The sequence below is a fragment of the Scyliorhinus torazame genome, unplaced genomic scaffold (assembly GCF_047496885.1).
Source record: "Scyliorhinus torazame isolate Kashiwa2021f unplaced genomic scaffold, sScyTor2.1 scaffold_246, whole genome shotgun sequence".
NCBI lineage: Eukaryota > Metazoa > Chordata > Chondrichthyes > Carcharhiniformes > Scyliorhinidae > Scyliorhinus > Scyliorhinus torazame.
In genome coordinates, this window is record NW_027307973.1 from 145,001 (window position 1) to 172,500 (window position 27,500).

The 27,500-nt window shown below is 57.0% G+C and overlaps 30 non-coding genes and 4 pseudogenes across 30 annotated transcripts; all 34 read right to left on the reverse strand.

The window, feature by feature from the left end:
- Positions 1 to 381: 381 nt before the first annotated feature.
- On the reverse strand, positions 382 to 500 carry LOC140405977 (5S ribosomal RNA). The gene has a single exon (XR_011938933.1). It is a non-coding gene; the product is annotated as a 5S ribosomal RNA (ribosomal RNA).
- A 690-nt stretch (positions 501 to 1,190) lies between these two features.
- LOC140405954 (5S ribosomal RNA) lies at positions 1,191 to 1,309 on the reverse strand. Its single transcript, XR_011938912.1, has one exon. It is a non-coding gene; the product is annotated as a 5S ribosomal RNA (ribosomal RNA).
- A 690-nt stretch (positions 1,310 to 1,999) lies between these two features.
- LOC140406052 (5S ribosomal RNA) lies at positions 2,000 to 2,118 on the reverse strand. The gene has a single exon (XR_011939004.1). It is a non-coding gene; the product is annotated as a 5S ribosomal RNA (ribosomal RNA).
- Positions 2,119 to 2,812: 694 nt separating this feature from the next.
- Positions 2,813 to 2,931, reverse strand: LOC140405835 (5S ribosomal RNA). The gene has a single exon (XR_011938797.1). It is a non-coding gene; the product is annotated as a 5S ribosomal RNA (ribosomal RNA).
- Positions 2,932 to 3,625: 694 nt separating this feature from the next.
- Positions 3,626 to 3,744, reverse strand: LOC140406061 (5S ribosomal RNA). The gene has a single exon (XR_011939013.1). It is a non-coding gene; the product is annotated as a 5S ribosomal RNA (ribosomal RNA).
- A 694-nt stretch (positions 3,745 to 4,438) lies between these two features.
- On the reverse strand, positions 4,439 to 4,557 carry LOC140405978 (5S ribosomal RNA). The gene has a single exon (XR_011938934.1). It is a non-coding gene; the product is annotated as a 5S ribosomal RNA (ribosomal RNA).
- Positions 4,558 to 5,247: 690 nt separating this feature from the next.
- LOC140405955 (5S ribosomal RNA) lies at positions 5,248 to 5,366 on the reverse strand. The gene has a single exon (XR_011938913.1). It is a non-coding gene; the product is annotated as a 5S ribosomal RNA (ribosomal RNA).
- Positions 5,367 to 6,056: 690 nt separating this feature from the next.
- LOC140406053 (5S ribosomal RNA) lies at positions 6,057 to 6,175 on the reverse strand. The gene has a single exon (XR_011939005.1). It is a non-coding gene; the product is annotated as a 5S ribosomal RNA (ribosomal RNA).
- A 694-nt stretch (positions 6,176 to 6,869) lies between these two features.
- Positions 6,870 to 6,988, reverse strand: LOC140405957 (5S ribosomal RNA). Its single transcript, XR_011938914.1, has one exon. It is a non-coding gene; the product is annotated as a 5S ribosomal RNA (ribosomal RNA).
- Positions 6,989 to 7,678: 690 nt separating this feature from the next.
- Positions 7,679 to 7,797, reverse strand: LOC140406032 (5S ribosomal RNA). The gene has a single exon (XR_011938986.1). It is a non-coding gene; the product is annotated as a 5S ribosomal RNA (ribosomal RNA).
- A 694-nt stretch (positions 7,798 to 8,491) lies between these two features.
- On the reverse strand, positions 8,492 to 8,610 carry LOC140405987 (5S ribosomal RNA). Its single transcript, XR_011938943.1, has one exon. It is a non-coding gene; the product is annotated as a 5S ribosomal RNA (ribosomal RNA).
- Positions 8,611 to 9,304: 694 nt separating this feature from the next.
- LOC140405959 (5S ribosomal RNA) lies at positions 9,305 to 9,423 on the reverse strand. Its single transcript, XR_011938916.1, has one exon. It is a non-coding gene; the product is annotated as a 5S ribosomal RNA (ribosomal RNA).
- A 694-nt stretch (positions 9,424 to 10,117) lies between these two features.
- Positions 10,118 to 10,236, reverse strand: LOC140405836 (5S ribosomal RNA). Its single transcript, XR_011938798.1, has one exon. It is a non-coding gene; the product is annotated as a 5S ribosomal RNA (ribosomal RNA).
- Positions 10,237 to 10,930: 694 nt separating this feature from the next.
- On the reverse strand, positions 10,931 to 11,049 carry LOC140406013 (5S ribosomal RNA). Its single transcript, XR_011938968.1, has one exon. It is a non-coding gene; the product is annotated as a 5S ribosomal RNA (ribosomal RNA).
- A 694-nt stretch (positions 11,050 to 11,743) lies between these two features.
- Positions 11,744 to 11,862, reverse strand: LOC140406019 (5S ribosomal RNA). Its single transcript, XR_011938974.1, has one exon. It is a non-coding gene; the product is annotated as a 5S ribosomal RNA (ribosomal RNA).
- A 690-nt stretch (positions 11,863 to 12,552) lies between these two features.
- Positions 12,553 to 12,671, reverse strand: LOC140406075 (5S ribosomal RNA; annotated as a pseudogene).
- Positions 12,672 to 13,361: 690 nt separating this feature from the next.
- Positions 13,362 to 13,480, reverse strand: LOC140406068 (5S ribosomal RNA; annotated as a pseudogene).
- Positions 13,481 to 14,170: 690 nt separating this feature from the next.
- On the reverse strand, positions 14,171 to 14,289 carry LOC140406034 (5S ribosomal RNA). Its single transcript, XR_011938988.1, has one exon. It is a non-coding gene; the product is annotated as a 5S ribosomal RNA (ribosomal RNA).
- Positions 14,290 to 14,983: 694 nt separating this feature from the next.
- LOC140405837 (5S ribosomal RNA) lies at positions 14,984 to 15,102 on the reverse strand. The gene has a single exon (XR_011938799.1). It is a non-coding gene; the product is annotated as a 5S ribosomal RNA (ribosomal RNA).
- Positions 15,103 to 15,796: 694 nt separating this feature from the next.
- Positions 15,797 to 15,915, reverse strand: LOC140405838 (5S ribosomal RNA). The gene has a single exon (XR_011938800.1). It is a non-coding gene; the product is annotated as a 5S ribosomal RNA (ribosomal RNA).
- Positions 15,916 to 16,609: 694 nt separating this feature from the next.
- LOC140405839 (5S ribosomal RNA) lies at positions 16,610 to 16,728 on the reverse strand. The gene has a single exon (XR_011938801.1). It is a non-coding gene; the product is annotated as a 5S ribosomal RNA (ribosomal RNA).
- Positions 16,729 to 17,418: 690 nt separating this feature from the next.
- LOC140406047 (5S ribosomal RNA) lies at positions 17,419 to 17,557 on the reverse strand (annotated as a pseudogene).
- Positions 17,558 to 18,251: 694 nt separating this feature from the next.
- On the reverse strand, positions 18,252 to 18,370 carry LOC140405840 (5S ribosomal RNA). Its single transcript, XR_011938802.1, has one exon. It is a non-coding gene; the product is annotated as a 5S ribosomal RNA (ribosomal RNA).
- Positions 18,371 to 19,060: 690 nt separating this feature from the next.
- On the reverse strand, positions 19,061 to 19,179 carry LOC140405841 (5S ribosomal RNA). Its single transcript, XR_011938803.1, has one exon. It is a non-coding gene; the product is annotated as a 5S ribosomal RNA (ribosomal RNA).
- Positions 19,180 to 19,873: 694 nt separating this feature from the next.
- LOC140405960 (5S ribosomal RNA) lies at positions 19,874 to 19,992 on the reverse strand. The gene has a single exon (XR_011938917.1). It is a non-coding gene; the product is annotated as a 5S ribosomal RNA (ribosomal RNA).
- A 694-nt stretch (positions 19,993 to 20,686) lies between these two features.
- On the reverse strand, positions 20,687 to 20,805 carry LOC140405979 (5S ribosomal RNA). The gene has a single exon (XR_011938935.1). It is a non-coding gene; the product is annotated as a 5S ribosomal RNA (ribosomal RNA).
- A 690-nt stretch (positions 20,806 to 21,495) lies between these two features.
- LOC140406079 (5S ribosomal RNA) lies at positions 21,496 to 21,604 on the reverse strand (annotated as a pseudogene).
- A 694-nt stretch (positions 21,605 to 22,298) lies between these two features.
- Positions 22,299 to 22,417, reverse strand: LOC140405843 (5S ribosomal RNA). Its single transcript, XR_011938805.1, has one exon. It is a non-coding gene; the product is annotated as a 5S ribosomal RNA (ribosomal RNA).
- Positions 22,418 to 23,104: 687 nt separating this feature from the next.
- LOC140405961 (5S ribosomal RNA) lies at positions 23,105 to 23,223 on the reverse strand. Its single transcript, XR_011938918.1, has one exon. It is a non-coding gene; the product is annotated as a 5S ribosomal RNA (ribosomal RNA).
- Positions 23,224 to 23,917: 694 nt separating this feature from the next.
- Positions 23,918 to 24,036, reverse strand: LOC140406050 (5S ribosomal RNA). The gene has a single exon (XR_011939002.1). It is a non-coding gene; the product is annotated as a 5S ribosomal RNA (ribosomal RNA).
- Positions 24,037 to 24,730: 694 nt separating this feature from the next.
- Positions 24,731 to 24,849, reverse strand: LOC140405844 (5S ribosomal RNA). Its single transcript, XR_011938806.1, has one exon. It is a non-coding gene; the product is annotated as a 5S ribosomal RNA (ribosomal RNA).
- Positions 24,850 to 25,543: 694 nt separating this feature from the next.
- Positions 25,544 to 25,662, reverse strand: LOC140406044 (5S ribosomal RNA). The gene has a single exon (XR_011938997.1). It is a non-coding gene; the product is annotated as a 5S ribosomal RNA (ribosomal RNA).
- A 694-nt stretch (positions 25,663 to 26,356) lies between these two features.
- Positions 26,357 to 26,475, reverse strand: LOC140405845 (5S ribosomal RNA). Its single transcript, XR_011938807.1, has one exon. It is a non-coding gene; the product is annotated as a 5S ribosomal RNA (ribosomal RNA).
- A 690-nt stretch (positions 26,476 to 27,165) lies between these two features.
- On the reverse strand, positions 27,166 to 27,284 carry LOC140405846 (5S ribosomal RNA). The gene has a single exon (XR_011938808.1). It is a non-coding gene; the product is annotated as a 5S ribosomal RNA (ribosomal RNA).
- Between the last annotated feature and the right edge of the window lie 216 nt (positions 27,285 to 27,500).

Consider the following 27,500-nt stretch of genomic DNA (forward strand, 5'->3'; position numbering starts at 1 on the left):
CACAGCCAGCACAAGGGTCAGGCAGGCAATGCAAGCCAGCTCTCTCTTCCTTCGCTTTCCACACCAGCCCCAATGCCACAACTTGCATTCATGCGGCGCCTTCAGGCTAGGAGAGAGAACGTCCTGCCGACACACTGGCTTGCGGCCACACGGGCCAGCTGGCGTGCCCATCAAAGTGCAGCACGCCAAGGCACACAACCGTGCTGCGTTGCAAAGGCCCGGCAAAGCTGCAGCAGCTGAATGGCCCGACCAAGCCGCCTGCCTGAGTTGAGCCCGCAGGCAAGTGTTGGGAGGAATGGCGAGGACGCAGAGAGCAGCAAAAGGTTGGCCTGCCTCTGGTGTGGAGAGTGCTTGGCGTGAGCAGTCTCTGCTGGCCGCAAAAGCCTACTGCACTTGGTATTCCCAGGCGGTCTCCCATCCAAGTACTAACCAGGCCTGAGTCTGCTTAGCTTCCGAGATCAGACGAGATCGGGCGTTTTCAGACTAGTATGGCCGTAGGCATCTGCAGCACCGTCTTCTCGCCTATTCAAGCTGGCCACCCTAGCACCCTCGCCACTTCTTCTTTCCGGTTGTTTTCAATTTTTTCTCTCTCTTTTTCTACTTCTACTTCTACTTCTCCTCCTCTTTCTCTCCTTCTCCTGCTAATTCTAGCCTATATGCCTGATACTCGCTCCCCTTCATGCCGTCCCCACCTAGCTCTCTTTTTTCTTCTCCACCTCCCCAAGGAAAACTGCAAGCCCCGCCCACCTCACACCAGCCTGCCGCCTGCACGCTGCTGCCTTTCCACATTGCAACGCTGCGCACTTCTCTCAGCACAGCCAGCACAAGGGTCAGGCAGGCAATGCAAGCCAGCTCTCTCTTCCTTCGCTTTCCACACCAGCCCCAATGCCACAACTTGCATTCATGCGGCGCCTTCAGGCTAGGAGAACGTCCTGCCGACACACTGGCTTGCGGCCACACGGGCCAGCTGGCGGGCCCATCAAAGTGCAGCACGCCAAGGCACCCAACCGTGCTGCGTTGCAAAGGCCCGGCAAAGCTGCAGCAGCTGAATGGCCCGACCAAGCCGCCTGCCTGAGTTGAGCCCGCAGGCAAGTGTTGGGAGGAATGGCGAGGACGCAGAGAGCAGCAAAAGGTTGGCCTGCCTCTGGTGTGGAGAGTGCTTGGCGTGAGCAGTCTCTGCTGGCCGCAAAAGCCTACTGCACCTGGTATTCCCAGGCGGTCTCCCATCCAAGTACTAACCAGGCCTGAGTCTGCTTAGCTTCCGAGATCAGACGAGATCGGGCGTTTTCACACTAGTATGGCCGTAGGCATCTGCAGCACCGTCTTCTCGCCTATTCAAGTTGGCCACCCTAGCACCCTCGCCACTTCTTCTTTCCGGTTGTTTTCAATTTTTTCTCTCTCTTTTTCTACTTCTACTTCTACTTCTCCTCCTCTTTCTCTCCTTCTCCTGCTAATTCTAGCCTATATGCCTGATACTCGCTCCCCTTCATGCCGTCCCCACCTAGCTCTCTTTTTTCTTCTCCACCTCCCCAAGGAAAACTGCAAGCCCCGCCCACCTCACACCAGCCTGCCGCCTGCACGCTGCTGCCTTTCCACATTGCAACGCTGCGCACTTCTCTCAGCACAGCCAGCACAAGGGTCAGGCAGGCAATGCAAGCCAGCTCTCTCTTCTTTCGCTTTCCACACCAGCCCCAATGCCACAACTTGCATTCATGCGGCGCCTTCAGGCTAGGAGAACGTCCTGCCGACACACTGGCTTGCGGCCACACGGGCCAGCTGGCGGGCCCATCAAAGTGCAGCACGCCAAGGCAACTAACCGTGCTGCGTTGCAAAGGCCCGGCAAAGCTGCAGCAGCTGAATGGCCCGACCAAGCCGCCTGCCTGAGTTGAGCCCGCAGGCAAGTGTTGGGAGGAATGGCGAGGACGCAGAGAGCAGCAAAAGGTTGGCCTGCCTCTGGTGTGGAGAGTGCTTGGCGTGAGCAGTCTCTGCTGGCCGCAAAAGCCTACTGCACCTGGTATTCCCAGGCGGTCTCCCATCCAAGTACTAACCAGGCCTGAGTCTGCTTAGCTTCCGAGATCAGACGAGATCAGGCCTTTTCAGACTAGCATGGCCATAGGCATCTGCAGAACCGTCTTCTCACCTATTCAAGCTGGCCACGCTAGCACCCTCGCCACTTCTTCTTTCCGGTTGTTTTCAATTTTTTCTCTCTCTTTTTCTACTTCTACTTCTACTTCTCCTCCTCTTTCTCTCCTTCACCTGCTAATTCTAGCCTATATGCCTGATACGCGCTCCCCTTCATGCCGTCCCCACCTAGCTCTCTTTTTTCTTCTCCACCTCCCCAAGGAAAACTGCAAGCCCCGCCCATCTCACACCAGCCTGCCGCCTGCACGCTGCTGCCTTTCCACATTGCAACGCTGCGCACTTCTCTCAGCACAGCCAGCACAAGGGTCAGGCAGGCAATGCAAGCCAGCTCTCTCTTCCTTCGCTTTCCACACCAGCCCCAATGCCACAACTTGCATTCATGCGGCGCCTTCAGGCTAGGAGAGAGAACGTCCTGCCGACACACTGGCTTGCGGCCACACGGGCCAGCTGGCGTGCCCATCAAAGTGCAGCACGCCAAGGCACACAACCGTGCTGCGTTGCAAAGGCCCGGCAAAGCTGCAGCAGCTGAATGGCCCGACCAAGCCGCCTGCCTGAGTTGAGCCCGCAGGCAAGTGTTGGGAGGAATGGCGAGGACGCAGAGAGCAGCAAAAGGTTGGCCTGCCTCTGGTGTGGAGAGTGCTTGGCGTGAGCAGTCACTGCTGGCCGCAAAAGCCTACTGCACCTGGTATTCCCAGGCGGTCTCCCATCCAAGTACTAACCAGGCCTGAGTCTGCTTAGCTTCCGAGATCAGACGAGATCGGGCGTTTTCAGACTAGTATGGCCGTAGGCATCTGCAGCACCGTCTTCTCGCCTATTCAAGCTGGCCACCCTAGCACCCTCGCCACTTCTTCTTTCCGGTTGTTTTCAATTTTTTCTCTCTCTTTTTCTACTTCTACTTCTACTTCTCCTCCTCTTTCTCTCCTTCTCCTGCTAATTCTAGCCTATATGCCTGATACTCGCTCCCCTTCATGCCGTCCCCACCTAGCTCTCTTTTTTCTTCTCCACCTCCCCAAGGAAAACTGCAAGCCCCGCCCACCTCACACCAGCCTGCCGCCTGCACGCTGCTGCCTTTCCACATTGCAACACTGCGCACTTCTCTCAGCACAGCCAGCACAAGGGTCAGGCAGGCAATGCAAGCCAGCTCTCTCTTCCTTCGCTTTCCACACCAGCCCCAATGCCACAACTTGCATTCATGCGGCGCCTTCAGGCTAGGAGAGAGAACGTCCTGCCGACACACTGGCTTGCGGCCACACGGGCCAGCTGGCGGGCCCATCAAAGTGCAGCACGCCAAGGCAACCAACCGTGCTGCGTTGCAAAGGTCCGGCAAAGCTGCAGCAGCTGAATGGCCCGACCAAGCCGCCTGCCTGAGTTGAGCCCGCAGGCAAGTGTTGGGAGGAATGGCGAGGACGCAGAGAGCAGCAAAAGGTTGGCCTGCCTCTGGTGTGGAGAGTGCTTGGCGTGAGCAGTCTCTGCTGGCCGCAAAAGCCTACTGCATCTGGTATTCCCAGGCGGTCTCCCATCCAATTACTAACCAGACCTGAGTCTGCTTAGCTTCCGAGATCAGACGAGATAGGGCGTTTTCAGACTAGTATGGCCATAGGCATCTGCAGCACCGTCTTCTCACCTATTCAAGCTGGCCACGCTAGCACCCTCGCCACTTCTTCTTTCCGGTTGTTTTCAATTTTTTCTCTCTCTTTTTCTACTTCTACTTCTACTTCTCCTCCTCTTTCTCTCCTTCACCTGCTAATTCTAGCCTATATGCCTGATACGCGCTCCCCTTCATGCCGTCCCCACCTAGCTCTCTTTTTTCTTCTCCACCTCCCCAAGGAAAACTGCAAGCCCCGCCCATCTCACACCAGCCTGCCGCCTGCACGCTGCTGCCTTTCCACATTGCAACGCTGCGCACTTCTCTCAGCACAGCCAGCACAAGGGTCAGGCAGGCAATGCAAGCCAGCTCTCTCTTCCTTCGCTTTCCACACCAGCCCCAATGCCACAACTTGCATTCATGCGGCGCCTTCAGGCTAGGAGAGAGAACGTCCTGCCGACACACTGGCTTGCGGCCACACGGGCCAGCTGGCGTGCCCATCAAAGTGCAGCACGCCAAGGCACACAACCGTGCTGCGTTGCAAAGGCCCGGCAAAGCTGCAGCAGCTGAATGGCCCGACCAAGCCGCCTGCCTGAGTTGAGCCCGCAGGCAAGTGTTGGGAGGAATGGCGAGGACGCAGAGAGCAGCAAAAGGTTGGCCTGCCTCTGGTGTGGAGAGTGCTTGGCGTGAGCAGTCTCTGCTGGCCGCAAAAGCCTACTGCACTTGGTATTCCCAGGCGGTCTCCCATCCAAGTACTAACCAGGCCTGAGTCTGCTTAGCTTCCGAGATCAGACGAGATCGGGCGTTTTCAGACTAGTATGGCCGTAGGCATCTGCAGCACCGTCTTCTCGCCTATTCAAGCTGGCCACCCTAGCACCCTCGCCACTTCTTCTTTCCGGTTGTTTTCAATTTTTTCTCTCTCTTTTTCTACTTCTACTTCTACTTCTCCTCCTCTTTCTCTCCTTCTCCTGCTAATTCTAGCCTATATGCCTGATACTCGCTCCCCTTCATGCCGTCCCCACCTAGCTCTCTTTTTTCTTCTCCACCTCCCCAAGGAAAACTGCAAGCCCCGCCCACCTCACACCAGCCTGCCGCCTGCACGCTGCTGCCTTTCCACATTGCAACGCTGCGCACTTCTCTCAGCACAGCCAGCACAAGGGTCAGGCAGGCAATGCAAGCCAGCTCTCTCTTCCTTCGCTTTCCACACCAGCCCCAATGCCACAACTTGCATTCATGCGGCGCCTTCAGGCTAGGAGAACGTCCTGCCGACACACTGGCTTGCGGCCACACGGGCCAGCTGGCGGGCCCATCAAAGTGCAGCACGCCAAGGCACCCAACCGTGCTGCGTTGCAAAGGCCCGGCAAAGCTGCAGCAGCTGAATGGCCCGACCAAGCCGCCTGCCTGAGTTGAGCCCGCAGGCAAGTGTTGGGAGGAATGGCGAGGACGCAGAGAGCAGCAAAAGGTTGGCCTGCCTCTGGTGTGGAGAGTGCTTGGCGTGAGCAGTCTCTGCTGGCCGCAAAAGCCTACTGCACCTGGTATTCCCAGGCGGTCTCCCATCCAAGTACTAACCAGGCCTGAGTCTGCTTAGCTTCCGAGATCAGACGAGATCGGGCGTTTTCACACTAGTATGGCCGTAGGCATCTGCAGCACCGTCTTCTCGCCTATTCAAGTTGGCCACCCTAGCACCCTCGCCACTTCTTCTTTCCGGTTGTTTTCAATTTTTTCTCTCTCTTTTTCTACTTCTACTTCTACTTCTCCTCCTCTTTCTCTCCTTCTCCTGCTAATTCTAGCCTATATGCCTGATACTCGCTCCCCTTCATGCCGTCCCCACCTAGCTCTCTTTTTTCTTCTCCACCTCCCCAAGGAAAACTGCAAGCCCCGCCCACCTCACACCAGCCTGCCGCCTGCACGCTGCTGCCTTTCCACATTGCAACGCTGCGCACTTCTCTCAGCACAGCCAGCACAAGGGTCAGGCAGGCAATGCAAGCCAGCTCTCTCTTCTTTCGCTTTCCACACCAGCCCCAATGCCACAACTTGCATTCATGCGGCGCCTTCAGGCTAGGAGAACGTCCTGCCGACACACTGGCTTGCGGCCACACGGGCCAGCTGGCGGGCCCATCAAAGTGCAGCACGCCAAGGCAACTAACCGTGCTGCGTTGCAAAGGCCCGGCAAAGCTGCAGCAGCTGAATGGCCCGACCAAGCCGCCTGCCTGAGTTGAGCCCGCAGGCAAGTGTTGGGAGGAATGGCGAGGACGCAGAGAGCAGCAAAAGGTTGGCCTGCCTCTGGTGTGGAGAGTGCTTGGCGTGAGCAGTCTCTGCTGGCCGCAAAAGCCTACTGCACCTGGTATTCCCAGGCGGTCTCCCATCCAAGTACTAACCAGGCCTGAGTCTGCTTAGCTTCCGAGATCAGACGAGATCAGGCCTTTTCAGACTAGCATGGCCATAGGCATCTGCAGAACCGTCTTCTCACCTATTCAAGCTGGCCACGCTAGCACCCTCGCCACTTCTTCTTTCCGGTTGTTTTCAATTTTTTCTCTCTCTTTTTCTACTTCTACTTCTACTTCTCCTCCTCTTTCTCTCCTTCACCTGCTAATTCTAGCCTATATGCCTGATACGCGCTCCCCTTCATGCCGTCCCCACCTAGCTCTCTTTTTTCTTCTCCACCTCCCCAAGGAAAACTGCAAGCCCCGCCCATCTCACACCAGCCTGCCGCCTGCACGCTGCTGCCTTTCCACATTGCAACGCTGCGCACTTCTCTCAGCACAGCCAGCACAAGGGTCAGGCAGGCAATGCAAGCCAGCTCTCTCTTCCTTCGCTTTCCACACCAGCCCCAATGCCACAACTTGCATTCATGCGGCGCCTTCAGGCTAGGAGAGAGAACGTCCTGCCGACACACTGGCTTGCGGCCACACGGGCCAGCTGGCGTGCCCATCAAAGTGCAGCACGCCAAGGCACACAACCGTGCTGCGTTGCAAAGGCCCGGCAAAGCTGCAGCAGCTGAATGGCCCGACCAAGCCGCCTGCCTGAGTTGAGCCCGCAGGCAAGTGTTGGGAGGAATGGCGAGGACGCAGAGAGCAGCAAAAGGTTGGCCTGCCTCTGGTGTGGAGAGTGCTTGGCGTGAGCAGTCTCTGCTGGCCGCAAAAGCCTACTGCACCTGGTATTCCCAGGCGGTCTCCCATCCAAGTACTAACCAGGCCTGAGTCTGCTTAGCTTCCGAGATCAGACGAGATCGGGCGTTTTCACACTAGTATGGCCGTAGGCATCTGCAGCACCGTCTTCTCGCCTATTCAAGTTGGCCACCCTAGCACCCTCGCCACTTCTTCTTTCCGGTTGTTTTCAATTTTTTCTCTCTCTTTTTCTACTTCTACTTCTACTTCTCCTCCTCTTTCTCTCCTTCTCCTGCTAATTCTAGCCTATATGCCTGATACTCGCTCCCCTTCATGCCGTCCCCACCTAGCTCTCTTTTTTCTTCTCCACCTCCCCAAGGAAAACTGCAAGCCCCGCCCACCTCACACCAGCCTGCCGCCTGCACGCTGCTGCCTTTCCACATTGCAACGCTGCGCACTTCTCTCAGCACAGCCAGCACAAGGGTCAGGCAGGCAATGCAAGCCAGCTCTCTCTTCTTTCGCTTTCCACACCAGCCCCAATGCCACAACTTGCATTCATGCGGCGCCTTCAGGCTAGGAGAACGTCCTGCCGACACACTGGCTTGCGGCCACACGGGCCAGCTGGCGGGCCCATCAAAGTGCAGCACGCCAAGGCAACTAACCGTGCTGCGTTGCAAAGGCCCGGCAAAGCTGCAGCAGCTGAATGGCCCGACCAAGCCGCCTGCCTGAGTTGAGCCCGCAGGCAAGTGTTGGGAGGAATGGCGAGGACGCAGAGAGCAGCAAAAGGTTGGCCTGCCTCTGGTGTGGAGAGTGCTTGGCGTGAGCAGTCTCTGCTGGCCGCAAAAGCCTACTGCACCTGGTATTCCCAGGCGGTCTCCCATCCAAGTACTAACCAGGCCTGAGTCTGCTTAGCTTCCGAGATCAGACGAGATCAGGCCTTTTCAGACTAGTATGGCCATAGGCATCTGCAGAACCGTCTTCTCACCTATTCAAGCTGGCCACGCTAGCACCCTCGCCACTTCTTCTTTCCGGTTGTTTTCAATTTTTTCTCTCTCTTTTTCTACTTCTACTTCTACTTCTCCTCCTCTTTCTCTCCTTCACCTGCTAATTCTAGCCTATATGCCTGATACGCGCTCCCCTTCATGCCGTCCCCACCTAGCTCTCTTTTTTCTTCTCCACCTCCCCAAGGAAAACTGCAAGCCCCGCCCATCTCACACCAGCCTGCCGCCTGCACGCTGCTGCCTTTCCACATTGCAACGCTGCGCACTTCTCTCAGCACAGCCAGCACAAGGGTCAGGCAGGCAATGCAAGCCAGCTCTCTCTTCCTTCGCTTTCCACACCAGCCCCAATGCCACAACTTGCATTCATGCGGCGCCTTCAGGCTAGGAGAGAGAACGTCCTGCCGACACACTGGCTTGCGGCCACACGGGCCAGCTGGCGTGCCCATCAAAGTGCAGCACGCCAAGGCACACAACCGTGCTGCGTTGCAAAGGCCCGGCAAAGCTGCAGCAGCTGAATGGCCCGACCAAGCCGCCTGCCTGAGTTGAGCCCGCAGGCAAGTGTTGGGAGGAATGGCGAGGACGCAGAGAGCAGCAAAAGGTTGGCCTGCCTCTGGTGTGAAGAGTGCTTGGCGTGAGCAGTCTCTGCTGGCCGCAAAAGCCTACTGCACCTGGTATTCCCAGGCGGTCTCCCATCAAAGTACTAACCAGGCCTGAGTCTGCTTAGCTTCCGAGATCAGACGAGATCGGGCGTTTTCACACTAGTATGGCCGTAGGCATCTGCAGCACCGTCTTCTCGCCTATTCAAGCTGGCCACCCTAGCACCCTCGCCACTTCTTCTTTCCGGTTGTTTTCAATTTTTTCTCTCTCTTTTTCTACTTCTACTTCTACTTCTCCTCCTCTTTCTCTCCTTCACCTGCTAATTCTAGCCTATATGCCTGATACGCGCTCCCCTTCATGCCGTCCCCACCTAGCTCTCTTTTTTCTTCTCCACCTCCCCAAGGAAAACTGCAAGCCCCGCCCATCTCACACCAGCCTGCCGCCTGCACGCTGCTGCCTTTCCACATTGCAACGCTGCGCACTTCTCTCAGCACAGCCAGCACAAGGGTCAGGCAGGCAATGCAAGCCAGCTCTCTCTTCCTTCGCTTTCCACACCAGCCCCAATGCCACAACTTGCATTCATGCGGCGCCTTCAGGCTAGGAGAGAGAACGTCCTGCCGACACACTGGCTTGCGGCCACACGGGCCAGCTGGCGTGCCCATCAAAGTGCAGCACGCCAAGGCACACAACCGTGCTGCGTTGCAAAGGCCCGGCAAAGCTGCAGCAGCTGAATGGCCCGACCAAGCCGCCTGCCTGAGTTGAGCCCGCAGGCAAGTGTTGGGAGGAATGGCGAGGACGCAGAGAGCAGCAAAAGGTTGGCCTGCTTCTGGTGTGGAGAGTGCTTGGCGTGAGCAGTCTCTGCTGGCCGCAAAAGCCTACTGCACCTGGTATTCCCAGGCGGTCTCCCATCCAAGTACTAACCAGGCCTGAGTCTGCTTAGCTTCCGAGATCAGACGAGATCGGGCGTTTTCACACTAGTATGGCCGTAGGCATCTGCAGCACCGTCTTCTCGCCTATTCAAGCTGGCCACCCTAGCACCCTCGCCACTTCTTCTTTCCGGTTGTTTTCAATTTTTTCTCTCTCTTTTTCTACTTCTACTTCTACTTCTCCTCCTCTTTCTCTCCTTCTCCTGCTAATTCTAGCCTATATGCCTGATACTCGCTCCCCTTCATGCCGTCCCCACCTAGCTCTCTTTTTTCTTCTCCACCTCCCCAAGGAAAACTGCAAGCCCCGCCCACCTCACACCAGCCTGCCGCCTGCACGCTGCTGCCTTTCCACATTGCAACGCTGCGCACTTCTCTCAGCACAGCCAGCACAAGGGTCAGGCAGGCAATGCAAGCCAGCTCTCTCTTCCTTCGCTTTCCACACCAGCCCCAATGCCACAACTTGCATTCATGCGGCGCCTTCAGGCTAGGAGAGAGAACGTCCTGCCGACACACTGGCTTGCGGCCACACGGGCCAGCTGGCGTGCCCATCAAAGTGCAGCACGCCAAGGCACACAACCGTGCTGCGTTGCAAAGGCCCGGCAAAGCTGCAGCAGCTGAATGGCCCGACCAAGCCGCCTGCCTGAGTTGAGCCCGCAGGCAAGTGTTGGGAGGAATGGCGAGGACGCAGAGAGCAGCAAAAGGTTGGCCTGCCTCTGGTGTGGAGAGTGCTTGGCGTGAGCAGTCACTGCTGGCCGCAAAAGCCTACTGCACCTGGTATTCCCAGGCGGTCTCCCATCCAAGTACTAACCAGGCCTGAGTCTGCTTAGCTTCCGAGATCAGACGAGATCGGGCGTTTTCAGACTAGTATGGCCGTAGGCATCTGCAGCACCGTCTTCTCGCCTATTCAAGCTGGCCACCCTAGCACCCTCGCCACTTCTTCTTTCCGGTTGTTTTCAATTTTTTCTCTCTCTTTTTCTACTTCTACTTCTACTTCTCCTCCTCTTTCTCTCCTTCTCCTGCTAATTCTAGCCTATATGCCTGATACTCGCTCCCCTTCATGCCGTCCCCACCTAGGTCTCTTTTTTCTTCTCCACCTCCCCAAGGAAAACTGCAAGCCCCGCCCATCTCACACCAGCCTGCCGCCTGCACGCTGCTGCCTTTCCACATTGCAACGCTGCGCACTTCTCTCAGCACAGCCAGCACAAGGGTCAGGCAGGCAATGCAAGCCAGCTCTCTCTTCCTTCGCTTTCCACACCAGCCCCAATGCCACAACTTGCATTCATGCGGCGCCTTCAGGCTAGGAGAGAGAACGTCCTGCCGACACACTGGCTTGCGGCCACACGGGCCAGCTGGCGTGCCCATCAAAGTGCAGCACGCCAAGGCACACAACCGTGCTGCGTTGCAAAGGCCCGGCAAAGCTGCAGCAGCTGAATGGCCCGACCAAGCCGCCTGCCTGAGTTGAGCCCGCAGGCAAGTGTTGGGAGGAATGGCGAGGACGCAGAGAGCAGCAAAAGGTTGGCCTGCCTCTGGTGTGGAGAGTGCTTGGCGTGAGCAGTCTCTGCTGGCCGCAAAAGCCGACTGCACCTGGTATTCCCAGGCGGTCTCCCATCCAAGTACTAACCAGGCCTGAGTCTGCTTAGCTTCCGAGATCAGACGAGATCGGGCGTTTTCACACTAGTATGGCCGTAGGCATCTGCAGCACCGTCTTCTCGCCTATTCAAGCTGGCCACCCTAGCACCCTCGCCACTTCTTCTTTCCGGTTGTTTTCAATTTTTTCTCTCTCTTTTTCTACTTCTACTTCTACTTCTCCTCCTCTTTCTCTCCTTCTCCTGCTAATTCTAGCCTATATGCCTGATACTCGCTCCCCTTCATGCCGTCCCCACCTAGCTCTCTTTTTTCTTCTCCACCTCCCCAAGGAAAACTGCAAGCCCCGCCCACCTCACACCAGCCTGCCGCCTGCACGCTGCTGCCTTTCCACATTGCAACGCTGCGCACTTCTCTCAGCACAGCCAGCACAAGGGTCAGGCAGGCAATGCAAGCCAGCTCTCTCTTCCTTCGCTTTCCACACCAGCCCCAATGCCACAACTTGCATTCATGCGGCGCCTTCAGGCTAGGAGAGAGAACGTCCTGCCGACACACTGGCTTGCGGCCACACGGGCCAGCTGGCGTGCCCATCAAAGTGCAGCACGCCAAGGCACACAACCGTGCTGCGTTGCAAAGGCCCGGCAAAGCTGCAGCAGCTGAATGGCCCGACCAAGCCGCCTGCCTGAGTTGAGCCCGCAGGCAAGTGTTGGGAGGAATGGCGAGGACGCAGAGAGCAGCAAAAGGTTGGCCTGCCTCTGGTGTGGAGAGTGCTTGGCGTGAGCAGTCACTGCTGGCCGCAAAAGCCTACTGCACCTGGTATTCCCAGGCGGTCTCCCATCCAAGTACTAACCAGGCCTGAGTCTGCTTAGCTTCCGAGATCAGACGAGATCCGGCGTTTTCAGGCTAGTATGGCCGTAGGCATCTGCAGCACCGTCTTCTCGCCTATTCAAGCTGGCCACCCTAGCACCCTCGCCACTTCTTCTTTCCGGTTGTTTTCAATTTTTTCTCTCTCTTTTTCTACTTCTACTTCTACTTCTCCTCCTCTTTCTCTCCTTCTCCTGCTAATTCTAGCCTATATGCCTGATACTCGCTCCCCTTCATGCCGTCCCCACCTAGGTCTCTTTTTTCTTCTCCACCTCCCCAAGGAAAACTGCAAGCCCCGCCCACCTCACACCAGCCTGCCGCCTGCACGCTGCTGCCTTTCCACATTGCAACGCTGCGCACTTCTCTCAGCACAGCCAGCACAAGGGTCAGGCAGGCAATGCAAGCCAGCTCTCTCTTCCTTCGCTTTCCACACCAGCCCCAATGCCACAACTTGCATTCATGCGGCGCCTTCAGGCTAGGAGAACGTCCTGCCGACACACTGGCTTGCGGCCACACGGGCCAGCTGGCGGGCCCATCAAAGTGCAGCACGCCAAGGCAACCAACCGTGCTGCGTTGCAAAGGTCCGGCAAAGCTGCAGCAGCTGAATGGCCCGACCAAGCCGCCTGCCTGAGTTGAGCCCGCAGGCAAGTGTTGGGAGGAATGGCGAGGACGCAGATAGCAGCAAAAGGTTGGCCTGCCTCTGGTGTGGAGAGTGCTTGGCGTGAGCAGTCTCTGCTGGCCGCAAAAGCCTACTGCACCTGGTATTCCCAGGCGGTCTCCCATCGAATTACTAACCAGACCTGAGTCTGCTTAGCTTCCGAGATCAGACGAGATAGGGCGTTTTCAGACTAGCATGGCCATAGGCATCTGCAGCACCGTCTTCTCGCCTATTCAAGCTGGCCACCCTAGCACCCTCACCACTTCTTCTTTCCGGTTGTTTTCAATTTTTTCTCTCTCTTATTCTACTTCTACTTCTACTTCTCCTCCTCTTTCTCTCCTTCTCCTGCTAATTCTAGCCTATATGCCTGATACTCGCTCCCCTTCATGCCGTCCCCACCTGGCTCTCTTTTTTCTTCTCCACCTCCCCAAGGAAAACTGCAAGCCCCGCCCACCTCACACCAGCCTGCCGCCTGCACGCTGCTGCCTTTCCACATTGCAACGCTGCGCACTTCTCTCAGCACAGCCAGCACAAGGGTCAGGCAGGCAATGCAAGCCAGCTCTCTCTTCCTTCGCTTTCCACACCAGCCCCAATGCCACAACTTGCATTCATGCGGCGCCTTCAGGCTAGGAGAACGTCCTGCCGACACACTGGCTTGCGGCCACACGGGCCAGCTGGCGGGCCCATCAAAGTGCAGCACGCCAAGGCAACCAACCGTGCTGCGTTGCAAAGGTCCGGCAAAGCTGCAGCAGCTGAATGGCCCGACCAAGCCGCCTGCCTGAGTTGAGCCCGCAGGCAAGTGTTGGGAGGAATGGCGAGGACGCAGAGAGCAGCAAAAGGTTGGCCTGCCTCTGGTGTGGAGAGTGCTTGGCGTGAGCAGTCTCTGCTGGCCGCAAAAGCCTACTGCACCTGGTATTCCCAGGCGGTCTCCCATCCAATTACTAACCAGACCTGAGTCTGCTTAGCTTCCGAGATCAGACGAGATAGGGCGTTTTCAGACTAGCATGGCCATAGGCATCTGCAGCACCGTCTTCTCACCTATTCAAGCTGGCCACGCTAGCACCCTCGCAACTTCTTCTTTCCGGTTGTTTTCAATTTTTTCTCTCTCTTTTTCTACTTCTACTTCTACTTCTCCTCCTCTTTCTCTCCTTCTCCTGCTAATTCTAGCCTATATGCCTGATACTCGCTCCCCTTCATGCCGTCCCCACCTAGCTCTCTTTTTTCTTCTCCACCTCCCCAAGGAAAACTGCAAGCCCCGCCCACCTCACACCAGCCTGCCGCCTGCACGCTGCTGCCTTTCCACATTGCAACGCTGCGCACTTCTCTCAGCACAGCCAGCACAAGGGTCAGGCAGGCAATGCAAGCCAGCTCTCTCTTCCTTCGCTTTCCACACCAGCCCCAATGCCACAACTTGCATTCATGCGGCGCCTTCAGGCTAGGAGAACGTCCTGCCGACACACTGGCTTGCGGCCACACGGGCCAGCTGGCTGGCCCATCAAAGTGCAGCACGCCAAGGCAACTAACCGTGCTGCGTTGCAAAGGCCCGGCAAAGCTGCAGCAGCTGAATGGCCCGACCAAGCCGCCTGCCTGAGTTGAGCCCGCAGGCAAGTGTTGGGAGGAATGGCGAGGACGCAGAGAGCAGCAAAAGGTTGGCCTGCCTCTGGTGTGGAGAGTGCTTGGCGTGAGCAGTCTCTGCTGGCCGCAAAAGCCTACTGCACCTGGTATTCCCAGGCGGTCTCCCATCCAAGTACTAACCAGGCCTGAGTCTGCTTAGCTTCCGAGATCAGACGAGATCAGGCCTTTTCAGACTAGTATGGCCATAGGCATCTGCAGCACCGTCTTCTCACCTATTCAAGCTGGCCACGCTAGCACCCTCGCCACTTCTTCTTTCCGGTTGTTTTCAATTTTTTCTCTCTCTTTTTCTACTTCTACTTCTACTTCTCCTCCTCTTTCTCTCCTTCACCTGCTAATTCTAGCCTATATGCCTGATACGCGCTCCCCTTCATGCCGTCCCCACCTAGCTCTCTTTTTTCTTCTCCACCTCCCCAAGGAAAACTGCAAGCCCCGCCCATCTCACACCAGCCTGCCGCCTGCACGCTGCTGCCTTTCCACATTGCAACGCTGCGCACTTCTCTCAGCACAGCCAGCACAAGGGTCAGGCAGGCAATGCAAGCCAGCTCTCTCTTCCTTCGCTTTCCACACCAGCCCCAATGCCACAACTTGCATTCATGCGGCGCCTTCAGGCTAGGAGAGAGAACGTCCTGCCGACACACTGGCTTGCGGCCACACGGGCCAGCTGGCGTGCCCATCAAAGTGCAGCACGCCAAGGCACCCAACCGTGCTGCGTTGCAAAGGCCCGGCAAAGCTGCAGCAGCTGAATGGCCCGACCAAGCCGCCTGCCTGAGTTGAGCCCGCAGGCAAGTGTTGGGAGGAATGGCGAGGACGCAGAGAGCAGCAAAAGGTTGGCCTGCCTCTGGTGTGGAGAGTGCTTGGCGTGAGCAGTCTCTGCTGGCCGCAAAAGCCTACTGCACCTGGTATTCCCAGGCGGTCTCCCATCCAAGTACTAACCAGGCCTGAGTCTGCTTAGCTTCCGAGATCAGACGAGATCGGGCGTTTTCAGACTAGTATGGCCGTAGGCATCTGCAGCACCGTCTTCTCGCCTATTCAAGCCGGCCACCCTAGCACCCTCGCCACTTCTTCTTTCCGGTTGTTTTCAATTTTTTCTCTCTCTTTTTCTACTTCTACTTCTACTTCTCCTCCTCTTTCTCTCCTTCTCCTGCTAATTCTAGCCTATATGCCTGATACTCGCTCCCCTTCATGCCGTCCCCACCTAGCTCTCTTTTTTCTTCTCCACCTCCCCAAGGAAAACTGCAAGCCCCGCCCACCTCACACCAGCCTGCCGCCTGCACGCTGCTGCCTTTCCACATTGCAACGCTGCGCACTTCTCTCAGCACAGCCAGCACAAGGGTCAGGCAGGCAATGCAAGCCAGCTCTCTCTTCCTTCGCTTTCCACACCAGCCCCAATGCCACAACTTGCATTCATGCGGCGCCTTCAGGCTAGGAGAGAGAACGTCCTGCCGACACACTGGCTTGCGGCCACACGGGCCAGCTGGCGTGCCCATCAAAGTGCAGCATGCCAAGGCACACAACCGTGCTGCGTTGCAAAGGCCCGGCAAAGCTGCAGCAGCTGAATGGCCCGACCAAGCCGCCTGCCTGAGTTGAGCCCGCAGGCAAGTGTTGGGAGGAATGGCGAGGACGCAGAGAGCAGCAAAAGGTTGGCCTGCCTCTGGTGTGGAGAGTGCTTGGCGTGAGCAGTCACTGCTGGCCGCAAAAGCCTACTGCACCTGGTATTCCCAGGCGGTCTCCCATCCAAGTACTAACCAGGCCTGAGTCTGCTTAGCTTCCGAGATCAGACGAGATCGGGCGTTTTCAGACTAGTATGGCCGTAGGCATCTGCAGCACCGTCTTCTCGCCTATTCAAGCTGGCCACCCTAGCACCCTCGCCACTTCTTCTTTCCGGTTGTTTTCAATTTTTTCTCTCTCTTTTTCTACTTCTACTTCTACTTCTCCTCCTCTTTCTCTCCTTCTCCTGCTAATTCTAGCCTATATGCCTGATACTCGCTCCCCTTCATGCCGTCCCCACCTAGCTCTCTTTTTTCTTCTCCACCTCCCCAAGGAAAACTGCAAGCCCCGCCCACCTCACACCAGCCTGCCGCCTGCACGCTGCTGCCTTTCCACATTGCAACGCTGCGCACTTCTCTCAGCACAGCCAGCACAAGGGTCAGGCAGGCAATGCAAGCCAGCTCTCTCTTCCTTCGCTTTCCACACCAGCCCCAATGCCACAACTTGCATTCATGCGGCGCCTTCAGGCTAGGAGAGAGAACGTCCTGCCGACACACTGGCTTGCGGCCACACGGGCCAGCTGGCGTGCCCATCAAAGTGCAGCATGCCAAGGCACACAACCGTGCTGCGTTGCAAAGGCCCGGCAAAGCTGCAGCAGCTGAATGGCCCGACCAAGCCGCCTGCCTGAGTTGAGCCCGCAGGCAAGTGTTGGGAGGAATGGCGAGGACGCAGAGAGCAGCAAAAGGTTGGCCTGCCTCTGGTGTGGAGAGTGCTTGGCGTGAGCAGTCACTGCTGGCCGCAAAAGCCTACTGCACCTGGTATTCCCAGGCGGTCTCCCATCCAAGTACTAACCAGGCCTGAGTCTGCTTAGCTTCCGAGATCAGACGAGATCGGGCGTTTTCAGACTAGTATGGCCGTAGGCATCTGCAGCACCGTCTTCTCGCCTATTCAAGCTGGCCACCCTAGCACCCTCGCCACTTCTTCTTTCCGGTTGTTTTCAATTTTTTCTCTCTCTTTTTCTACTTCTACTTCTACTTCTCCTCCTCTTTCTCTCCTTCTCCTGCTAATTCTAGCCTATATGCCTGATACTCGCTCCCCTTCATGCCGTCCCCACCTAGCTCTCTTTTTTCTTCTCCACCTCCCCAAGGAAAACTGCAAGCCCCGCCCACCTCACACCAGCCTGCCGCCTGCACGCTGCTGCCTTTCCACATTGCAACGCTGCGCACTTCTCTCAGCACAGCCAGCACAAGGGTCAGGCAGGCAATGCAAGCCAGCTCTCTCTTCCTTCGCTTTCCACACCAGCCCCAATGCCACAACTTGCATTCATGCGGCGCCTTCAGGCTAGGAGAACGTCCTGCCGACACACTGGCTTGCGGCCACACGGGCCAGCTGGCGGGCCCATCAAAGTGCAGCACGCCAAGGCACACAACCGTGCTGCGTTGCAAAGGCCCGGCAAAGCTGCAGCAGCTGAATGGCCCGACCAAGCCGCCTGCCTGAGTTGAGCCCGCAGGCTAGTGTTGGGAGGAATGGCGAGGACGCAGAGAGCAGCAAAAGGTTGGCCTGCCTCTGGTGTGGAGAGTGCTTGGCGTGAGCAGTCTCTGCTGGCCGCAAAAGCCTACTGCACCTGGTATTCCCAGGCGGTCTCCCATCCAAGTACTAACCAGGCCTGAGTCTGCTTAGCTTCCGAGATCAGACGAGATCGGGCGTTTTCAGACGAGATCGGGCGTTTTCAGACTAGTATGGCCGTAGGCATCTGCAGCACCGTCTTCTCGCCTATTCAAGCTGGCCACCCTAGCACCCTCGCCACTTCTTCTTTCCGGTTGTTTTCAATTTTTTCTCTCTCTTTTTCTACTTCTACTTCTACTTCTCCTCCTCTTTCTCTCCTTCTCCTGCTAATTCTAGCCTATATGCCTGATACTCGCTCCCCTTCATGCCATCCCCACCGAGCTCTCTTTTTTCTTCTCCACCTCCTCAAGGAAAACTGCAAGCCCCGCCTACCTCACACCAGCCTGCCGCCTGCACGCTGCTGCCTTTCCACATTGCAACGCTGCGCACTTCTCTCAGCACAGCCAGCACAAGGGTCAGGCAGGCAATGCAAGCCAGCTCTCTCTTCCTTCGCTTTCCACACCAGCCCCAATGCCACAACTTGCATTCATGCGGCGCCTTCAGGCTAGGAGAGAGAACGTCCTGCCGACACACTGGCTTGCGGCCACACGGGCCAGCTGGCGTGCCCATCAAAGTGCAGCACGCCAAGGCACACAACCGTGCTGCGTTGCAAAGGCCCGGCAAAGCTGCAGCAGCTGAATGGCCCGACCAAGCCGCCTGCCTGAGTTGAGCCCGCAGGCAAGTGTTGGGAGGAATGGCGAGGACGCAGAGAGCAGCAAAAGGTTGGCCTGCCTCTGGTGTGGAGAGTGCTTGGCGTGAGCAGTCACTGCTGGCCGCAAAAGCCTACTGCACCTGGTATTCCCAGGCGGTCTCCCATCCAAGTACTAACCAGGCCTGAGTCTGCTTAGCTTCCGAGATCAGACGAGATCGGGCGTTTTCAGACTAGTATGGCCGTAGGCATCTGCAGCACCGTCTTCTCGCCTATTCAAGCTGGCCACCCTAGCACCCTCGCCACTTCTTCTTTCCGGTTGTTTTCAATTTTTTCTCTCTCTTTTTCTACTTCTACTTCTACTTCTCCTCCTCTTTCTCTCCTTCTCCTGCTAATTCTAGCCTATATGCCTGATACTCGCTCCCCTTCATGCCGTCCCCACCTAGCTCTCTTTTTTCTTCTCCACCTCCCCAAGGAAAACTGCAAGCCCCGCCCACCTCACACCAGCCTGCCGCCTGCACGCTGCTGCCTTTCCACATTGCAACGCTGCGCACTTCTCCCAGCACAGCCAGCACAAGGGTCAGGCAGGCAATGCAAGCCAGCTCTCTCTTCCTTCGCTTTCCACACCAGCCCCAATGCCACAACTTGCATTCATACGGCGCCTTCAGGCTAGGAGAACGTCCTGCCGACACACTGGCTTGCGGCCACACGGGCCAGCTGGCGGGCCCATCAAAGTGCAGCACGCCAAGGCACCCAACCGTGCTGCGTTGCAAAGGCCCGGCAAAGCTGCAGCAGCTGAATGGCCCGACCAAGCCGCCTGCCTGAGTTGAGCCCGCAGGCAAGTGTTGGGAGGAATGGCGAGGACGCAGAGAGCAGCAAAAGGTTGGCCTGCCTCTGGTGTGGAGAGTGCTTGGCGTGAGCAGTCTCTGCTGGCCGCAAAAGCCTACTGCACCTGGTATTCCCAGGCGGTCTCCCATCCAAGTACTAACCAGGCCTGAGTCTGCTTAGCTTCCGAGATCAGACGAGATCGGGCGTTTTCAGACTAGTATGGCCGTAGGCATCTGCAGCACCGTCTTCTCGCCTATTCAAGTTGGCCACCCTAGCACCCTCGCCACTTCTTCTTTCCGGTTGTTTTCAATTTTTTCTCTCTCTTTTTCTACTTCTACTTCTACTTCTCCTCCTCTTTCTCTCCTTCTCCTGCTAATTCTAGCCTATATGCCTGATACTCGCTCCCCTTCATGCCGTCCCCACCTAGCTCTCTTTTTTCTTCTCCACCTCCCCAAGGAAAACTGCAAGCCCCGCCCACCTCACACCAGCCTGCCGCCTGCACGCTGCTGCCTTTCCACATTGCAACGCTGCGCACTTCTCTCAGCACAGCCAGCACAAGGGTCAGGCAGGCAATGCAAGCCAGCTCTCTCTTCCTTCGCTTTCCACACCAGCCCCAATGCCACAACTTGCATTCATGCGGCGCCTTCAGGCTAGGAGAGAGAACGTCCTGCCGACACACTGGCTTGCGGCCACACGGGCCAGCTGGCGTGCCCATCAAAGTGCAGCACGCCAAGGCACACAACCGTGCTGCGTTGCAAAGGCCCGGCAAAGCTGCAGCAGCTGAATGGCCCGACCAAGCCGCCTGCCTGAGTTGAGCCCGCAGGCAAGTGTTGGGAGGAATGGCGAGGACGCAGAGAGCAGCAAAAGGTTGGCCTGCCTCTGGTGTGGAGAGTGCTTGGCGTGAGCAGTCACTGCTGGCCGCAAAAGCCTACTGCACCTGGTATTCCCAGGCGGTCTCCCATCCAAGTACTAACCAGGCCTGAGTCTGCTTAGCTTCCGAGATCAGACGAGATCGGGCGTTTTCACACTAGTATGGCCGTAGGCATCTGCAGCACCGTCTTCTCGCCTATTCAAGCTGGCCACCCTAGCACCCTCGCCACTTCTTCTTTCCGGTTGTTTTCAATTTTTTCTCTCTCTTTTTCTACTTCTACTTCTACTTCTCCTCCTCTTTCTCTCCTTCTCCTGCTAATTCTAGCCTATATGCCTGATACTCGCTCCCCTTCAAGCCGTCCCCACCTAGCTCTCTTTTTTCTTCTCCACCTCCCCAAGGAAAACTGCAAGCCCCGCCCACCTCACACCAGCCTGCCGCCTGCACGCTGCTGCCTTTCCACATTGCAACGCTGCGCACTTCTCTCAGCACAGCCAGCACAAGGGTCAGGCAGGCAATGCAAGCCAGCTCTCTCTTCCTTCGCTTTCCACACCTGCCCCAATGCCACAACTTGCATTCATGCGGCGCCTTCAGGCTAGGAGAGAGAACGTCCTGCCGACACACTGGCTTGCGGCCACACGGGCCAGCTGGCGTGCCCATCAAAGTGCAGCACGCCAAGGCACACAACCGTGCTGCGTTGCAAAGGCCCGGCAAAGCTGCAGCAGCTGAATGGCCCGACCAAGCCGCCTGCCTGAGTTGAGCCCGCAGGCAAGTGTTGGGAGGAATGGCGAGGACGCAGAGAGCAGCAAAAGGTTGGCCTGCCTCTGGTGTGGAGAGTGCTTGGCGTGAGCAGTCTCTGCTGGCCGCAAAAGCCTACTGCACTTGGTATTCCCAGGCGGTCTCCCATCCAAGTACTAACCAGGCCTGAGTCTGCTTAGCTTCCGAGATCAGACGAGATCGGGCGTTTTCAGACTAGTATGGCCGTAGGCATCTGCAGCACCGTCTTCTCGCCTATTCAAGCTGGCCACCCTAGCACCCTCGCCACTTCTTCTTTCCGGTTGTTTTCAATTTTTTCTCTCTCTTTTTCTACTTCTACTTCTACTTCTCCTCCTCTTTCTCTCCTTCTCCTGCTAATTCTAGCCTATATGCCTGATACTCGCTCCCCTTCATGCCGTCCCCACCTAGCTCTCTTTTTTCTTCTCCACCTCCCCAAGGAAAACTGCAAGCCCCGCCCACCTCACACCAGCCTGCCGCCTGCACGCTGCTGCCTTTCCACATTGCAACGCTGCGCACTTCTCTCAGCACAGCCAGCACAAGGGTCAGGCAGGCAATGCAAGCCAGCTCTCTCTTCTTTCGCTTTCCACACCAGCCCCAATGCCACAACTTGCATTCATGCGGCGCCTTCAGGCTAGGAGAACGTCCTGCCGACACACTGGCTTGCGGCCACACGGGCCAGCTGGCGGGCCCATCAAAGTGCAGCACGCCAAGGCAACTAACCGTGCTGCGTTGCAAAGGCCCGGCAAAGCTGCAGCAGCTGAATGGCCCGACCAAGCCGCCTGCCTGAGTTGAGCCCGCAGGCAAGTGTTGGGAGGAATGGCGAGGACGCAGAGAGCAGCAAAAGGTTGGCCTGCCTCTGGTGTGGAGAGTGCTTGGCGTGAGCAGTCTCTGCTGGCCGCAAAAGCCTACTGCACCTGGTATTCCCAGGCGGTCTCCCATCCAAGTACTAACCAGGCCTGAGTCTGCTTAGCTTCCGAGATCAGGCCTTTTCAGACTAGTATGGCCATAGGCATCTGCAGAACCGTCTTCTCACCTATTCAAGCTGGCCACGCTAGCACCCTCGCCACTTCTTCTTTCCGGTTGTTTTCAATTTTTTCTCTCTCTTTTTCTACTTCTACTTCTACTTCTCCTCCTCTTTCTCTCCTTCACCTGCTAATTCTAGCCTATATGCCTGATACGCGCTCCCCTTCATGCCGTCCCCACCTAGCTCTCTTTTTTCTTCTCCACCTCCCCAAGGAAAACTGCAAGCCCCGCCCATCTCACACCAGCCTGCCGCCTGCACGCTGCTGCCTTTCCACATTGCAACGCTGCGCACTTCTCTCAGCACAGCCAGCACAAGGGTCAGGCAGGCAATGCAAGCCAGCTCTCTCTTCCTTCGCTTTCCACACCAGCCCCAATGCCACAACTTGCATTCATGCGGCGCCTTCAGGCTAGGAGAGAGAACGTCCTGCCGACACACTGGCTTGCGGCCACACGGGCCAGCTGGCGTGCCCATCAAAGTGCAGCACGCCAAGGCACACAACCGTGCTGCGTTGCAAAGGCCCGGCAAAGCTGCAGCAGCTGAATGGCCCGACCAAGCCGCCTGCCTGAGTTGAGCCCGCAGGCAAGTGTTGGGAGGAATGGCGAGGACGCAGAGAGCAGCAAAAGGTTGGCCTGCCTCTGGTGTGGAGAGTGCTTGGCGTGAGCAGTCTCTGCTGGCCGCAAAAGCCTACTGCACCTGGTATTCCCAGGCGGTCTCCCATCCAAGTACTAACCAGGCCTGAGTCTGCTTAGCTTCCGAGATCAGACGAGATCGGGCGTTTTCAGACTAGTATGGCCGTAGGCATCTGCAGCACCGTCTTCTCGCCTATTCAAGCTGGCCACCCTAGCACCCTCGCCACTTCTTCTTTCCGGTTGTTTTCAATTTTTTCTCTCTCTTTTTCTACTTCTACTTCTACTTCTCCTCCTCTTTCTCTCCTTCACCTGCTAATTCTAGCCTATATGCCTGATACGCGCTCCCCTTCATGCCGTCCCCACCTAGCTCTCTTTTTTCTTCTCCACCTCCCCAAGGAAAACTGCAAGCCCCGCCCATCTCACACCAGCCTGCACGCTGCTGCCTTTCCACATTGCAACGCTGCGCACTTCTCTCAGCACAGCCAGCACAAGGGTCAGGCAGGCAATGCAAGCCAGCTCTCTCTTCCTTCGCTTTCCACACCAGCCCCAATGCCACAACTTGCATTCATGCGGCGCCTTCAGGCTAGGAGAGAGAACGTCCTGCCGACACACTGGCTTGCGGCCACACGGGCCAGCTGGCGTGCCCATCAAAGTGCAGCACGCCAAGGCACACAACCGTGCTGCGTTGCAAAGGCCCGGCAAAGCTGCAGCAGCTGAATGGCCCGACCAAGCCGCCTGCCTGAGTTGAGCCCGCAGGCAAGTGTTGGGAGGAATGGCGAGGACGCAGAGAGCAGCAAAAGGTTGGCCTGCCTCTGGTGTGGAGAGTGCTTGGCGTGAGCAGTCTCTGCTGGCCGCAAAAGCCTACTGCACCTGGTATTCCCAGGCGGTCTCCCATCCAAGTACTAACCAGGCCTGAGTCTGCTTAGCTTCCGAGATCAGACGAGATCGGGCGTTTTCACACTAGTATGGCCGTAGGCATCTGCAGCACCGTCTTCTCGCCTATTCAAGCTGGCCACCCTAGCACCCTCGCCACTTCTTCTTTCCGGTTGTTTTCAATTTTTTCTCTCTCTTTTTCTACTTCTACTTCTACTTCTCCTCCTCTTTCTCTCCTTCACCTGCTAATTCTAGCCTATATGCCTGATACGCGCTCCCCTTCATGCCGTCCCCACCTAGCTCTCTTTTTTCTTCTCCACCTCCCCAAGGAAAACTGCAAGCCCCGCCCATCTCACACCAGCCTGCCGCCTGCACGCTGCTGCCTTTCCACATTGCAACGCTGCGCACTTCTCTCAGCACAGCCAGCACAAGGGTCAGGCAGGCAATGCAAGCCAGCTCTCTCTTCCTTCGCTTTCCACACCAGCCCCAATGCCACAACTTGCATTCATGCGGCGCCTTCAGGCTAGGAGAGAGAACGTCCTGCCGACACACTGGCTTGCGGCCACACGGGCCAGCTGGCGTGCCCATCAAAGTGCAGCACGCCAAGGCACACAACCGTGCTGCGTTGCAAAGGCCCGGCAAAGCTGCAGCAGCTGAATGGCCCGACCAAGCCGCCTGCCTGAGTTGAGCCTGCAGGCAAGTGTTGGGAGGAATGGCGAGGACGCAGAGAGCAGCAAAAGGTTGGCCTGCCTCTGGTGTGGAGAGTGCTTGGCGTGAGCAGTCTCTGCTGGCCGCAAAAGCCTACTGCACCTGGTATTCCCAGGCGGTCTCCCATCCAAGCACTAACCAGGCCTGAGTCTGCTTAGCTTCCGAGATCAGACGAGATCAGGCGTTTTCACACTAGTATGGCCGTAGGCATCTGCAGCACCGTCTTCTCGCCTATTCAAGCTGGCCACCCTAGCACCCTCGCCACTTCTTCTTTCCGGTTGTTTTCAATTTTTTCTCTCTCTTTTTCTACTTCTACTTCTACTTCTCCTCCTCTTTCTCTCCTTCTCCTGCTAATTCTAGCCTATATGCCTGATACTCGCTCCCCTTCATGCCGTCCCCACCTAGCTCTCTTTTTTCTTCTCCACCTCCCCAAGGAAAACTGCAAGCCCCGCCCACCTCACACCAGCCTGCCGCCTGCACGCTGCTGCCTTTCCACATTGCAACGCTGCGCACTTCTCTCAGCACAGCCAGCACAAGGGTCAGGCAGGCAATGCAAGCCAGCTCTCTCTTCCTTCGCTTTCCACACCAGCCCCAATGCCACAACTTGCATTCATGCGGCGCCTTCAGGCTAGGAGAGAGAACGTCCTGCCGACACACTGGCTTGCGGCCACACGGGCCAGCTGGCGTGCCCATCAAAGTGCAGCACGCCAAGGCACACAACCGTGCTGCGTTGCAAAGGCCCGGCAAAGCTGCAGCAGCTGAATGGCCCGACCAAGCCGCCTGCCTGAGTTGAGCCCGCAGGCAAGTGTTGGGAGGAATGGCGAGGACGCAGAGAGCAGCAAAAGGTTGGCCTGCCTCTGGTGTGGAGAGTGCTTGGCGTGAGCAGTCACTGCTGGCCGCAAAAGCCTACTGCACCTGGTATTCCCAGGCGGTCTCCCATCCAAGTACTAACCAGGCCTGAGTCTGCTTAGCTTCCGAGATCAGACGAGATCGGGCGTTTTCAGACTAGTATGGCCGTAGGCATCTGCAGCACCGTCTTCTCGCCTATTCAAGCTGGCCACCCTAGCACCCTCGCCACTTCTTCTTTCCGGTTGTTTTCAATTTTTTCTCTCTCTTTTTCTACTTCTACTTCTACTTCTCCTCCTCTTTCTCTCCTTCTCCTGCTAATTCTAGCCTATATGCCTGATACTCGCTCCCCTTCATGCCGTCCCCACCTAGGTCTCTTTTTTCTTCTCCACCTCCCCAAGGAAAACTGCAAGCCCCGCCCATCTCACACCAGCCTGCCGCCTGCACGCTGCTGCCTTTCCACATTGCAACGCTGCGCACTTCTCTCAGCACAGCCAGCACAAGGGTCAGGCAGGCAATGCAAGCCAGCTCTCTCTTCCTTCGCTTTCCACACCAGCCCCAATGCCACAACTTGCATTCATGCGGCGCCTTCAGGCTAGGAGAGAGAACGTCCTGCCGACACACTGGCTTGCGGCCACACGGGCCAGCTGGCGTGCCCATCAAAGTGCAGCACGCCAAGGCACACAACCGTGCTGCGTTGCAAAGGCCCGGCAAAGCTGCAGCAGCTGAATGGCCCGACCAAGCCGCCTGCCTGAGTTGAGCCCGCAGGCAAGTGTTGGGAGGAATGGCGAGGACGCAGAGAGCAGCAAAAGGTTGGCCTGCCTCTGGTGTGGAGAGTGCTTGGCGTGAGCAGTCTCTGCTGGCCGCAAAAGCCGACTGCACCTGGTATTCCCAGGCGGTCTCCCATCCAAGTACTAACCAGGCCTGAGTCTGCTTAGCTTCCGAGATCAGACGAGATCGGGCATTTTCACACTAGTATGGCCGTAGGCATCTGCAGCACCGTCTTCTCGCCAATTCAAGCTGGCCACCCTAGCACCCTCGCCACTTCTTCTTTCCGGTTGTTTTCAATTTTTTCTCTCTCTTTTTCTACTTCTACTTCTACTTCTCCTCCTCTTTCTCTCCTTCTCCTGCTAATTCTAGCCTATATGCCTGATACTCGCTCCCCTTCATGCCATCCCCACCGAGCTCTCTTTTTTCTTCTCCACCTCCTCAAGGAAAACTGCAAGCCCCGCCTACCTCACACCAGCCTGCCGCCTGCACGCTGCTGCCTTTCCACATTGCAACGCTGCGCACTTCTCTCAGCACAGCCAGCACAAGGGTCAGGCAGGCAATGCAAGCCAGCTCTCTCTTCCTTCGCTTTCCACACCAGCCCCAATGCCACAACTTGCATTCATGCGGCGCCTTCAGGCTAGGAGAGAGAACGTCCTGCCGACACACTGGCTTGCGGCCACACGGGCCAGCTGGCGTGCCCATCAAAGTGCAGCACGCCAAGGCACACAACCGTGCTGCGTTGCAAAGGCCCGGCAAAGCTGCAGCAGCTGAATGGCCCGACCAAGCCGCCTGCCTGAGTTGAGCCCGCAGGCAAGTGTTGGGAGGAATGGCGAGGACGCAGAGAGCAGCAAAAGGTTGGCCTGCCTCTGGTGTGGAGAGTGCTTGGCGTGAGCAGTCACTGCTGGCCGCAAAAGCCTACTGCACCTGGTATTCCCAGGCGGTCTCCCATCCAAGTACTAACCAGGCCTGAGTCTGCTTAGCTTCCGAGATCAGACGAGATCGGGCGTTTTCAGACTAGTATGGCCGTAGGCATCTGCAGCACCGTCTTCTCGCCTATTCAAGCTGGCCACCCTAGCACCCTCGCCACTTCTTCTTTCCGGTTGTTTTCAATTTTTTCTCTCTCTTTTTCTACTTCTACTTCTACTTCTCCTCCTCTTTCTCTCCTTCTCCTGCTAATTCTAGCCTATATGCCTGATACTCGCTCCCCTTCATGCCGTCCCCACCTAGCTCTCTTTTTTCTTCTCCACCTCCCCAAGGAAAACTGCAAGCCCCGCCCACCTCACACCAGCCTGCCGCCTGCACGCTGCTGCCTTTCCACATTGCAACGCTGCGCACTTCTCCCAGCACAGCCAGCACAAGGGTCAGGCAGGCAATGCAAGCCAGCACTCTCTTCCTTCGCTTTCCACACCAGCCCCAATGCCACAACTTGCATTCATACGGCGCCTTCAGGCTAGGAGAACGTCCTGCCGACACACTGGCTTGCGGCCACACGGGCCAGCTGGCGGGCCCATCAAAGTGCAGCACGCCAAGGCACCCAACCGTGCTGCGTTGCAAAGGCCCGGCAAAGCTGCAGCAGCTGAATGGCCCGACCAAGCCGCCTGCCTGAGTTGAGCCCGCAGGCAAGTGTTGGGAGGAATGGCGAGGACGCAGAGAGCAGCAAAAGGTTGGCCTGCCTCTGGTGTGGAGAGTGCTTGGCGTGAGCAGTCTCTGCTGGCCGCAAAAGCCTACTGCACCTGGTATTCCCAGGCGGTCTCCCATCCAAGTACTAACCAGGCCTGAGTCTGCTTAGCTTCCGAGATCAGACGAGATCGGGCGTTTTCAGACTAGTATGGCCGTAGGCATCTGCAGCACCGTCTTCTCGCCTATTCAAGTTGGCCACCCTAGCACCCTCGCCACTTCTTCTTTCCGGTTGTTTTCAATTTTTTCTCTCTCTTTTTCTACTTCTACTTCTACTTCTCCTCCTCTTTCTCTCCTTCTCCTGCTAATTCTAGCCTATATGCCTGATACTCGCTCCCCTTCATGCCGTCCCCACCTAGCTCTCTTTTTTCTTCTCCAC